Raw genomic sequence first — 13118 nt, 5'->3', positions numbered from 1 at the left:
ACTTTTTCTCTCATTAACCCACCTTAATCAGGAGTTTCCAAATGTCTTTGCATCAGGGACCCCTTCATAATATCATAACACAACTCTTACATTAGAGTGCGATATAAAAAGCATCCACGCAGTTTTATATGACTTCAGCAGTGCATGGTCGGACTAATCAAGTCTTGGCCGCTGGAAAAGAACATTTGAAAGTCCGCTCTCTTGGCATCAGAGGGAATATTTTCCCATTTTAAAGCATAAATTACAGTGCAATTATGTTCAAAACAAAAACATTGTAAATATGTCACACTTATGTTATGGACTTGAGAAGAATTGGAGCCAAGACCTTCAAATAAAGTAAAGATATAAAACTGTATTTATCTAGTTGTTTCATTTAGGCTTGTAAAGTTCTTCTAAACTGCAATTTAAGTTAATAGATTCAATAATATAATAATGATAATAATAATAATACAAATGTCTGATACATAAACACACATTGATCTAATTCATCTCATAGTAATATTTTATTTACATCTAGTCACGTGTTTCATTTCTCTCTCTCTAGATCGCAAGCTACATGTCTATTTATTCTGCTGCAAAAGGGCCGTTACTAGGGAAGCTAGCGTTGCTATGCGGGGCTACCAGCTAGAAGGCTAACGACTAAATTAGCTTGTAGGCTACAGGACTTTCATAAGTTCATAAAAACATGAAAACATAACATCTTAACAAACATTACTCTCTAGAATATGGTGCTTTTCCACTCGCTTACCTTAAAAATAAAGACATAAAAATGTATTTATGTCGGTGCTTCTGTCTTGCTGTCGCAAACTCATTACATTCAAACAGGCCAGTGGCGGCCTCTGTTGGTCATACTGGTACTGCAACATGCACTGCTAAATGCACGACAAAATCGGTCAAATAAAAAAAAGAGTCCTATATATTATAACTACAAGAAGAATTGACCTTTAAAATGTATAATTGTCAGAATAATGTGCCGACCAATATCCCTGTGAGCCTCCCATGCCCATGTTGTACATCTAAGGGTTTAGAACATAAACAGTGGATTAATAATATTACATTGTATTGTATTGGACCTTCTAATCTTGTTCCACAGATCCTTGGTAGTTTAAATCTGTTGTTGCTAGCAATATTCATGAACAAATTTAAGGGTAAATTCCACTTTGGGAACCACTTGGAAAAGTACATAATGAAAAGACAACAATTGTGCCTCCTTGACTGGGTAGAAGACTATACCTCTGTTTCACAAAGATTTGTTTCACCACCTCAAACAAATGCCTAAATGTATTTGTTCCACAAAGGTGCGTGAGCTCGAACTGAGGTGGAGGCAGAGCAGAGAAGAGGTGCAGACGCGGTCAAGGGAGTCCGGAAGTATGAGCGCAGAGTCAAGGAGCTCACTTACCAGGTAAGAGAAAGTGCATTCTTACACACTTGACACTAACACAGACAGGTTTGTGTATAAAACTATACTGACAATGATTTTATCTTCTCCCACAGACTGAGGAGGATAAGAAGAACGTTACAGACTTCAGGACCTGGTAGATAAGCTGCAGATGAAAGTGAAGGCCTACAAGAGGAATTCTGAGGAAGCAGTAAGTCACATACTGAGTCAAATACTCTGAATGCAGAAATTCAAAAAAATAAAATGTTTATCCCTAGTAAACATTACAATACTTAATATCCATACAATGTAGTTTGAAGTAAGTGTTGCAACACACCAGTCAACAACGACAATTGATAGTGCAAGTAATTGCTGATGAAATTGTACACATTTCTGAGTGCCTCCTATGTGTTACCAACTTAAAGAAGAGAGTTTGAATATTAATTAGCTGGTCTAGTGATTGTGCTGGAGGCAGTGGTTTGATCCCCCGTTCTCACTTTCTCTGCTGTATCATCTATCTCCCTGTATACATTGTTATCCTAAATCTGTCTTTTTTGTATTTAAAAAAAAATATACCTTTAAAAACAGAATATTAATTTGCTACCTGAAGCTTCAAACTTTAAATGCTGATGTTCTGCTCTCCCTCTCTTCTCCTCACCCAGGAGGAAGCAGCCAATAGCCATATGTCTAAGTTCAGGAAGGTTCAGCATGAGCTGGAGGAGGCTGAGGAGCGTGCTGACATCGCTGAGACTCAGGTCAACAAGCTCAGAGCCAAGACACGTGACTCTGGAAAGGTACAGAACTGCTGCTAAACCTATCCCTGACTCATGTTCAGATATGACCACATCAACACCACCTATGAGTCAGTCTTCTCAGAGGTCAACACAGACCTTTTACACTCAACTGTATTTAAGATCACCACATCAGCACATTTCAGGAAGGGCAAAAAAAGAAAGGTTAATTCTGTTGGTACTTCAAAATTGAAAATCCAAGCTGAGCACTGAGCACTAAATGCTTGATATATTATATTCTATCCATATATTTATCATGTTCATTATTATTACTGATCCATTATATTCTATCAATATATTTATCATCATTATTATTACTGATACATTATATTATTTATGTCTTCTTACAGGGAAAAGAAGTTGCTGAATAAACAAGACCAAAGTATTGAAGATCAAAGTCTTACCATTTTCCTGTGTTGCATAAAATATGATTTTCATGGTGAAATGTTGAGTTGATTAAAAACATGTAGATCTACATACACTTCCTTTGTGACTGTGGACTTATTACTCAGCAAACAGATTTTTAATACCATAAAATATATTGTTCTTTAATTAATGGAGCAATTTGGGATTCCAACAACAACAAAGCAGACACCCCAGCAAAGCGGTAACTTTTATTGGTAAACATCTGAGGGATGAGGCTAGGGAAATGTAACCACTATCAAATTCTCAGACTGAGCTATGGATGTAAGGACTGACCATCCATAACATAAAAATTATAGTTTTAACTCTTTACACTCTTTACACTGGAATTGTAGGGATATTCTCAGAACTATGTTCTCAGAAAACAACAAACCAGAGTTTTGCTTTTTTTTCCCCCCCACCTTTATTTAATCAGATAGGCTAGTTGAGAACAAGTTCCCATTTACAACTGCGACCTGGCCAAGATAAAGCAAAGCAGTTCGACACGTACACAGAGTTACACATGGAATAAACATACATATAATACAGGAGAAAAAAGTCTATATACAAATGAGGTAAGTTAAGGGAGGTAAGGCAATAAATAGGCCATAGTGGCGAGGTAATTACGATATAGCAATTAAACACTGGAGTGATAGATGTGCAGAAGATGAATGTGCAAGTAGAGATACTGGGGTGCAAAGGAGCAAAATAAATAAATAAATACAGTATGGGGATGAGGTAGTTGGATGGGCTATTTACAGATGGGCTATGCACATGTGCAATGATCTGTGAGCTGCTCTGACAGCTGGTGCTTGAAGTTAGTGAGGGAGATATGAGTCTCCGGCTTCAATGATTTTTGCAGTTCGTTCCAGTCATTGGCAACAGAGAACTGTAAGGAAAGGCGGCCAAAGGAAGAATTGGCTTTGGGGGTGACCAGTGAAATATACCTGCTGAAGCGCGTGCTACGGGTGGGTGCTGCTATGGTGACCAGTGAGCTGAGATAAGGCGGGGCTTTACCTAGCAAATACTTGTCGATGACCTGGAGCCAGTGGGTTTGGCGACGAGTATGAAGCGAGGGCCAGCCAACGAGAGCATACAGGTCGCAGTGGTGGGTAGTATATGGGGCTTTGGTGACAAAACGGATGGCACTGTGATAGACTGCATCCAATTTGTTGAGTAGAGTGTTGGAGGCTATTTTGTAAATGACATCGCCGAAGTCGAGGATCGGTAGGATGGTCAGTTTTGCTAGGGTATGTTTGGCAGTATGAGTGAAGGATGCTTTGTTGCGAAATAGGAAGCCGATTCCAGATTTAATTTTGGATTGGAGATGCTTAATGTGGGTCTAGAAGGAGAGTTTACAGTCTAGCCAGACACCTAGGTATTTGTAGTTGTCCACATATTCTAAGTCAGAACCATCCAGTGTAGTGATGCTGGCGGGCAGGAGCGGGCACTGATCGGTTGAAGAGCATGCATTTAGTTTTACTTGCATTTAAGAGCAGTTGGAGGCCACAGAAGGAGAGTTGCATGGCATTGAAGCTCGTCTGGAGGTGGGTTAACACAGTGTCCAAAGAAGGGCCAGAAGTATACAGAATGGTGTCGTCTGCGTAGAGGTGGATCAGAGAATCACCAGCAGCAAGAGCGACATCATTGATGTATACAGAGAAGAGAAGTCGACCCGAGAGTTGAACCCTGTGGCACCCCCATAGAGACTGCCAGAGGTCCGGACAACAGGCCCTCCGATTTGACACACTGAACTCTATCAGAGAAGTACTTGGTGAGCCAGGCGAGGCAATCATTTGAGAAACCAAGGCCGTTGATTCTGCCGATAAGAATGTGGTGATTGACAGAGTCGAAAGCATTGGTTAGATCGATGAATAAAGCTGCACAGTATTGTCTCTTATCGATGGCGGTTATGATATTGTTTAGGATCTTGAACGTGGCTGAGGTGCACCCATGACCAGCTCGGAAACCAGATTGCATAGCGGAGAAGGTACGGTGGGATTCAAAATGGTCGGTGATCTGTTGTTAACTTGGCTTTCGAAGACCTTAGAAAGGCAGGGTAGGATAGATATAGGTCTGTGGCAGTTTGGGTCTAGAGTGTCTACCCCTTTGAAGAGGGGAGTGACCGCAGCAGCTTTCCAATCTTTGGGGATCTCAAACGATACGAAAGAGAGGTTGAACAGGCTAGTAGGGGTTGCAACAATTTCGGCAGATAATTTTAGAAAGAGAGGGTCCAGATAGTCTAACTCAGCTGATTTGTAGGGGTCCAGATTTTGCAGCTCTTTCAGAACATCAGCTATCTGGATTTGGGTGAAGGAGAAATGGGGGAGGCTTGGGCAAGTTGCTGTGGGGGGTACAGGGCAGTTGACCGGGGGTAGGGGTAGCCAGGTGGAAAGCATGGCCAGCCGTAGAAAAATGCTTATTGAAATTCTCAATTATCGTGGCTTTATCGGTGGTGACAGTGTTTCCTAGCCTCAGTGCAGTGGGCAGCTGGGAGGAGGTGCTCTTACTCTCCATGGACTAGGACTAGGCTAGTGATACATTTATTACATCAATTTTCCCATTATTAAAGTGTTAGTGATGGCTTTTTAACAGTCTGATGGCCTTGAGATAGAAGCTGTTTTTCAGTCTCTCGATCCCCGCTTTGATGCTCCTGTACTGACCTCAGCCTTCTGGATGATAGCGGGGTCAACAGGCAGTGGCTCGGGTGGTGGTGTCCTTGATGATCTTTTGGCCTTCCTGTGACATCGGGTGGTGTAGGTGTCCTGGAGGGCAGGTAGTTTGCCCCCGGTGATGCATTGTGCAGACCTCACTACCCTCTGGAGAGCCTTACGGTTGTGGGCGGAGCAGTTGCCGTACCAGGCGGTGATACAGCCCGAAAGGACGCTCTCGATTGTGCATCTGTAAAAGTTTGTGAGTGTTTTTGGTGACAAGCCGAATTTCTTCAGCCTCCTGAGGTTGAAGAGGCGCTGCTGCGCCTTCTTCACAACGCTGTCTGTGTGGTTGGACCATTTCAGTTTGTCCGTGATGTGTACGCCGAGGAACTTAAAACTTTCCACCCTCTCCACTACTGTACCGTCGATGTGGATAGGGGCTGCTCCCTCTGCTGTTTCCTGAAGTCCACGATCATCTCCTTTGTTTTGTTGACATTGAGTGTGAGGTTATTTTCCTGACACCACACTCCGAGGGCCCTCACCTCCTCCCTGTAGGCCGTCTCGCCGTTGTTGGTAATCAAGACTACCACTGTAGTGTCGTCTGCAAACTTGATGATTGAGATGGCGGCGTGCATGGCCACGCAGTCATGGGTGAACAGGGAGTACAGGAGAGGGCTGAGAACGCACCCTTGTGGGGCCCCAGTGTTGAGGATCAGCGGGGTGGAGATGTTGTTACCTACCCTCACCACCTGGGGGGCGGCCCGGCAGGAAAACCAGGAACCTGTTGCACAGGGCGGGGTCGAGACCCAGGGTCTCGAGCTTGATGACGAGTTTGGAGAGTACTATGGTGTTAAATGCTGAGCTGTAGTTGATGAACAACATTCTTACATAGGTATTCCTCTTGTCCAGATGGGTTAGGGCAGTGTGATTGCGATTGCGTCATCTGTGGACCTATTGGGGCGGTAAGCAAATTGGAGTGGGTCTAGGGTGTCAGGTAGGGTGGAGGTGATATGGTTCTTGACTAGTCTCTCAAAGCACTTCATGATGACGGAAGAGAGTGCTACGGGGCAGTAGTCATTTAGCTCAGTTACCTTAGCTTTCTTGGGAACAGGAACAATGGTGGCCCTCTTGAAGCATGTGGGAACAGCAGACTGGGATAAGAATTGATTGAATATGTCCGTAAACACACCAGTCAGCTGGTCTGCGCATGCTCTGAGGACGCGGCTGTATTCCCTTGCAAGGGTTAACACGTTAAATGTTTTACTCACGTTGCCTGCAGTGAAGGAGAGCCCGCAGGTTTTGGTAGTAGGCCGTGTCAGTGGCACTGTATTGTCCACAAAGCGAGCAAAGAAGTTGTTTAGTTTGTCCGGGAGCAAGACATCGTGGTCCGCGACGGACTGGTTTTTCTTTTGTAGTCCGTGATTGACTGTAGACCCTGCCACATACCTCTCGTGTCTGAGACGTTGAATTGCGACACGACTTTGTCTCTATACTGACGCTTAGCTTGTTCGATTGCCTTGGGGAGGGAATATCTACACTGTTTGTATTCGGTCATGTTTCCGGTCACCTTGCCCTGATTAAAAGCAGTGGTTGAGCTTTCAGTTTTGTGCGAATGCTGCCATCAATCCACGGTTTCTGGTTGGGAAATATTTTAATAGACACTGTGGGTACAACATCACCGATGCACTTGCTAATAAACTCGCTCACCGAATCAGCTTATTCATCAATGGTGTTGTTTGACGCTATGCGGAACATATCCCAGTCCACGTGATCGAAGCATCTTGAAGCGTGGAATCCGATTGATCGGACCAGCGTTGACAAGACCTGAGCACGGGTGCTTCCTGTTTTTGTTTCTGTCTATAGGCTGGAGCAACAAAATGGAGTCGTGGTCAGCTTTTCCGAAAGGAGGGCAGGGGATGGCCTTATATGCGTCGCGGAAGATAGAATGACAATGATCCAGGGTTTTGCCAGCCCGGGTCGCGCAATCGATATGCTGATAAAATTTAGGGAGCCTTGTTTTCAGATTAGCCTTGTTAAAATAGGCATATTCTTGATACCATTTGAAAGAAAAAACTTTGAAGTTTGTGGAAATGTGAAATTAATGTAGGAGAATATAACACATTAGATCTGGTGAAAGACAATGCAAAGAAAAAAAACATTCCGTTTTCTATTATAATTTTTCATAATCTTTGAAATGCAAGAGAATAGCCATTATTACACTTAGGAGTCTAGGCGCAATTTAGATTTGGGCCACGAGATGGCAGCAGTGTATGTGAAAAGTTTTAGACTGACACAGCAGGGGGTTGAAACTGTAGGACCCAGTTTCTACATTTGAATATAAAATGGATTTTATCGAACAAAACCATGCTACATTTTAACTCTGGGACCCTCAGGATGACATATCAGCGCAAGATTACTGAATGTAAGAACATTATATACCTTCAGAGGTGAATGTATAAAACCAGTTGCCATGATACATGTTTTGTTGTTGTTGTGCACTCTCCTCAAACAATAGCATGGTATTTGTTTCACTGTAATAGCTACTGTAAATTGGACAGTGTAGTTAGGTTAACAAGAATTTAAGCTTTCTGGTCATATAAGACATGTCTATGTTTTGGGAAATGTTTTTGTTACTTACAACATCATGCTAATCAATTTTCGCCTAAAATGACATACCCAAATCGAACTGCCTGTAGCTCAGGCACTGACGCAAGGATATGCATATTATTGGTACCATTGGAAAGGAAACACTTTGAAGCCTTTCTTTTGCCTGCCACTGCAAAAGTTTATTGGTGGTGCCTGAAAGAGATCCTGGAGGGGAATCGGAGGAGCCTAAAGCATTGAGGAATCGGAGGAGCCTAAAGCATTGAGGAATCAGAGGAGCCTAAAGCATTGAGGAATCGGAGGAGCCTAAAGCATTGGGGAATCAGAGGAGCCTAAAGCATTGAGGAATCAGAGGAGCCTAAAGTATTGAGGAATCAGAGGAGCCTAAAGTATTGAGGAATCAGAGGAGCCTAAAGTATTGAGGAATCAGAGGAACCTAAAGCATAGAGGAATCAGAGGAGCCTAATCCCCAGGAAACTGGGGATTAACGGCTGTACTTAGCAAGGGCTTCCCCTGGGCTGTCTGGCAGGAAGTATTTATGGACTACCGTGGCGTGTGTGCTCTTTAGGGGGATCACCACAGTAGATATGTGTGTGTAGAAGGAAACACAATGGAAAATAATTCAAAATGTTTCTATCTTAAGTGTATGATTATTGCCTTTTAACTGTGTCCCATGCCTGCCAGAAATGATTGCCTTTCAGGGCTGAATGACCTTTATTGCATTACATTGAATTGATTGTTTGTAATTTATGTTACTTTAAGGTATCAAAAAAATATAAAGGAAAATTATTGGATGAAACATTGAATTTGGCATTACTGCTATTAGCCAATAGAAACACATTCAATAACAGATTCACTACATGGAACAACAAATAATCCCCCCCAATAATCTGAAATTAGTTTGTTTCTGAAGTGTCTGTCCTATATATGAGAGATATGAAAGATCAGGAAATTCACTTTAAGACCACAAGATGTCACCATAAAAACATTCCCAACACTTTCCCTGGCTGCCACTGCTCTTACTCAACAAAAATGTCCTTTGTCTCATCACAACCTTTGGAGATATTTAATTAAAATGATTTTGTGGTAAGTTGATCAAATCTTTTTACATTTTGAAAAAGTTGTAGATATTTTCCAATGTTAGATCTATAGCTGTTTCTTAAATATGCAAGTAAGAAAGCCTTAAGATAAATAATCCACTTGTTTAGAGGGGCAGTTACTCCAGTACTTTTTAAAAAACCACCCCATTCCTAAAAACAACATTTCATGAAATAACTAAAAAATAGTTAACTGTAGCCATTTATTCCCCTTTATAGTTTGTCTTAGCATGACATTTACATTTACATTTACATTTAAGTCATTTAGCAGACGCTCTTATCCAGAGCGACTTACAAATTGGTGCATTCACCTTATGACATTCATCCACATATCATTTTTGTTCTGCAAACGTTGCTTTTTTGTGTCAGCAAATAGACATTTCTAGTTACCCCCTAGTACCTTATTTATTCCCTTATTTTAGTTTAGTGCCTATCTTCATAAATACTTACATACATTTTTTTAAACTGGTACTGGGGACCTTCAGAAGAGTCTTGTGAGGCTTGTGGGAATCCTAGTGCAAAACAGAGAACACAGCTGTCCACAGAGGGGTCATATAAGTGTAGCCCAAACCGTTCTGACGCTACAGACAGAAGTTGGCAAAAGAGGCTGCACCGACTTCATACGAGTCTTGTGAGGCTTGTTGACGGAGAACGCCATCGTGTCCGGGATGTCTCATTGTCTGACAATCATCGCTCTAGCTCTAACAATTTTCACAACAGATGCGGAAGGGCGATATCGGCGGATGCGTTGGATTGAGACATGCAGCCCATGCAAAAAAAAAACAGATAAAGTATCTCTAGCTTAAATTGACGGATTTTGATGGATATTTGTTTTATGTTAGATTTCCGCGGAAATTGTAGGCAAAGGGTTAATGTTTTGTTTTCCAGTGCAAAATGTTTTGAATATGTTTTTGTTGCATGCCTTAATAATGAACATGACCCGCCTCATGGACCTGGCTAATTATTGCAAATCTCCAAACAACATTTAGTATAACTCTTCTCCAATAGAGGGCGCTAAATGCCCAGACTAGAAAACGCTACACAGGGGGCCTTTCTTTTGCCTGCCACTGCAAAGGTTAGTGGAGGAGCCTGAAAGAGATCCTGGAGGGGAATCGGAGGAGCCTAAAGCATTGAGGAATCGGAGGAGCCTAAAGCATTGGGGAATCGGAGGAGCCTAAAGCATTGGGGAATCGGAGCAGCCTAAAGCATTGTGGAATGGGAGGAGCCTAAAGCATTGTGGAATGGGAGGAGCCTAAAGCATTACCTAAACAAACAGTTGATAATGACCACAGTTAACCTCTGACTGTCTGTGAGTCAGCATGTAGTGAGGGCTTTCCCTGACAGTTGATTGGCTAGCATATTTATAGACAACATGTGAGTGTTTTAGGAAACTGGGGATCAACGGCTGTACTTAGCAAGGGCTTCCCCTGGGCTGGCTGGCAGGAAGTATTTATGGACTACCGTGGTGTGTGTGCTCTTTAAGGGGATCACCACAGTAGATATGTGTGTGTAGAAGGAAACACAATGGAAAATCTTTCAAAATGTTAAGCATATGATTAATGCCTTTTAACTGTGTCCCATGCCTGCCAGAAATGATTGCCTTTCAGGGCTGAATGACCTTTATTGCATTACATTGAATTGATTGTTTGTAATTTATGTTACTTAAATTTATGTTACTCAATTTTCGCCTAAAATGACATACCCAAATCTAACTGCCTAGCTCAGGCCCTGAAGCAAGGATAAGCATATTCTTGGTACCATTTGAAAGGAAAAACTTTGAAGTTTTTGGAAATGGGAATGTGGTATGTGCAACGTTTTAGACTGATCCAATGAACCATTGCATTTCTGTTCAAAATGTTGTATCAAGACTGCCTAAATGTGCCTAATTTGTTTATTAATAACTTTTCATATTCAATATTGTGCACTCTCCTCAAACATTAGCATGGTATTCTTTCACTGTAATAGCTACTGTAAATTGGACAGTGCAGTTTGATAAATGCAGTTATACTTTACAATGCCAGGATGTCATACTCATTCAGGCTTTTCATCTAGTATGAATTCACTGCACACTATTGAAGAAGAGAATAGTCTCTTCAGATTCAAAATATTGGCACATTGAACCATGTCACAGACTGTAGTATAAAACTCTGTGGATGGAGCTGAAACAATGATGTGACATCTATTCTGCCATCTTGATGCACGTTCCCCATAGCCTTCATTAGATCATGCCTTCTCAGTATGAACGAGCCTAGTGTGTTGGTATTTGCTACTTAATGCATGTTGTAAATATAATATACTGGTAGTATGGTAAGTACATAACATATACATTGAGTGTACAAAACATTAGGAACACCTGCTCTTTCCACAACAGACTGACCAGGTGAAAGCTATAATCACTTGTTGATGTCACTTGTTAAATCCACTTCAATCGGTGTAGATGAAGGGGAGGAGACAAGTTAAATAAGAATGTTAAGCCTTGTGACATGGATAGTGTACGTGTGCCATTCAGAGAGTGAATGGGCAAGACAAAATATTTAAGTTTCTTTCAACAGGGTATGGTAGTAGGAGCCAGGAGCACCGGTTTGTGTCAAGAACTGCAACGCTGCTGGGATTTTCACGCTCAACAGTTTCCTGTGTGTATCAAGAATGGCCTACCACCCAAAGGACATCCAGCCAACTTGACACAACTGTGGGAAGCATTGGAGTCAACATGGGCCAGCATCCCTGTGGAACGCTTTCGACACCTTGTAGAGTTCATTCCCTGACGGATTGAAGCTGTTCTGAGGGCAAAAAGGGGGGGGGGGGGGGGGGGGGGGGGGGGGGGGGGTGCAACTCAATATTAGATGGTGTTGTGTACACTCATTAATGTTTTGTACATTCATTCAACTTCAAAATTATTGGCACCCTTACAAAGATTTGTAAAATAAATAATTAAAATACTGAGCAGAACTGTATGATAAAAATAATTGGAACATTTTATAAAAATGATTGTAATTGTTAAGGAACCTTTTAGACAACCCTACTGTTTCACTATATTCACATTGTCCAGGGGACCTAGGCTTGCCTTATTGTTCTGTAACCTGACTAGGTGTGTGTATAAACATGTAAGTATGAGTGTGTGGACGGTGTTGAGTGTGTATGGGGAGAGTGTGGATTGCGCAGATGATTACGGGCCTCGTCCCCGTGTCTTTACACGGCTCGCCGTAATTTGGGGCTTAGTAAAAAAAAAACATTACACATTCCTGCGCCTGTCTCCAGAATCTCTTCATGCCAGCGTGACAGGCCACAGGACCAGTGGAATCAAACAGCCCCATAACAAAGACCCACTACCATATTGAACAGTAGGTGTAAGGTTCTGTTCTGCATATACATCCTTCTTTCAACACCAAACCCACTACCATATTGAACAGTAGGTGTGAGGTTCTGCATATACAGCCTTCTTTCAACACCAAACCCACTACCATATTGAACAGTAGGTGTGGGGTTCTGTTCTGCATATACATCCTTCTGTCAACACCAAACCCACTACCATATTGAACAGTAGGTGTGGGGTTCTGTTCTGCATATACATCCTTCTGTCAACACCAAACCCACTACCATATTGAACAGTAGGTGTGGGGTTCTGTTCTGCATATACATCCTTCTGTTAACACCAAACCCACTACCATATTGAACAGTAGGTGTGGGGTTCTGTTCTGCATATACATCCTTCTTTCAACACCAAACCCACTACCATATTGAACAGTAGGTGTGGGGTTCTGTTCTGCATATACATCCTTCTTTCAACACCAAACCCACTACCATATTGAACAGTAGGTGTGGGGTTCTGTTCTGCATATACATCCTTCTTTCAACACCAAACCCACTACCATATTGAACAGTAGGTGTGGGGTTCTGTTCTGCATATACATCCTTCTTTCAACACCAAACCCACTACCATATTGAACAGTAGGTGTGGGGTTCTGTTCTGTATATACATCCTTCTGTCAACACCAAACCCACTACTGGTGGGCATGGCCAAACAGCACTTATTTTTTCTGGCAACCCTTCCAAAGAGCCTATTGGCATGGACGTGGCTTCTAATTGTAGATTTGGAGACTTGGTGACCCGAAGATGCGACCAAGTTCTGTTATTCTCCCCCTTTCGACCATGGATATTTCTTTGCTTCCCGAACCATCTTCCTCACTGTGTG

At 42.2% G+C, this 13118-nt stretch overlaps 1 long non-coding RNA gene across 1 annotated transcript; it reads left to right on the top strand.

Moving 5' to 3' along the window:
- Nucleotides 1-1519: 1519 nt before the first annotated feature.
- Nucleotides 1520-2606, top strand: LOC120036450. Its single transcript, XR_005474507.1, has 3 exons — nucleotides 1520-1589; nucleotides 2041-2172; nucleotides 2520-2606. It is a non-coding gene; the product is annotated as an uncharacterized LOC120036450 (long non-coding RNA).
- Nucleotides 2607-13118: the final 10512 nt, after the last annotated feature.

Source organism: Salvelinus namaycush, unplaced genomic scaffold (genome assembly GCF_016432855.1).
Source record: "Salvelinus namaycush isolate Seneca unplaced genomic scaffold, SaNama_1.0 Scaffold1333, whole genome shotgun sequence".
Classification (NCBI taxonomy): Eukaryota; Metazoa; Chordata; class Actinopteri; order Salmoniformes; family Salmonidae; genus Salvelinus; species Salvelinus namaycush.
The sequence above is the reverse complement of the archived record's forward strand: the minus strand, read 5'-3'. Positions and strand labels throughout refer to the sequence as shown.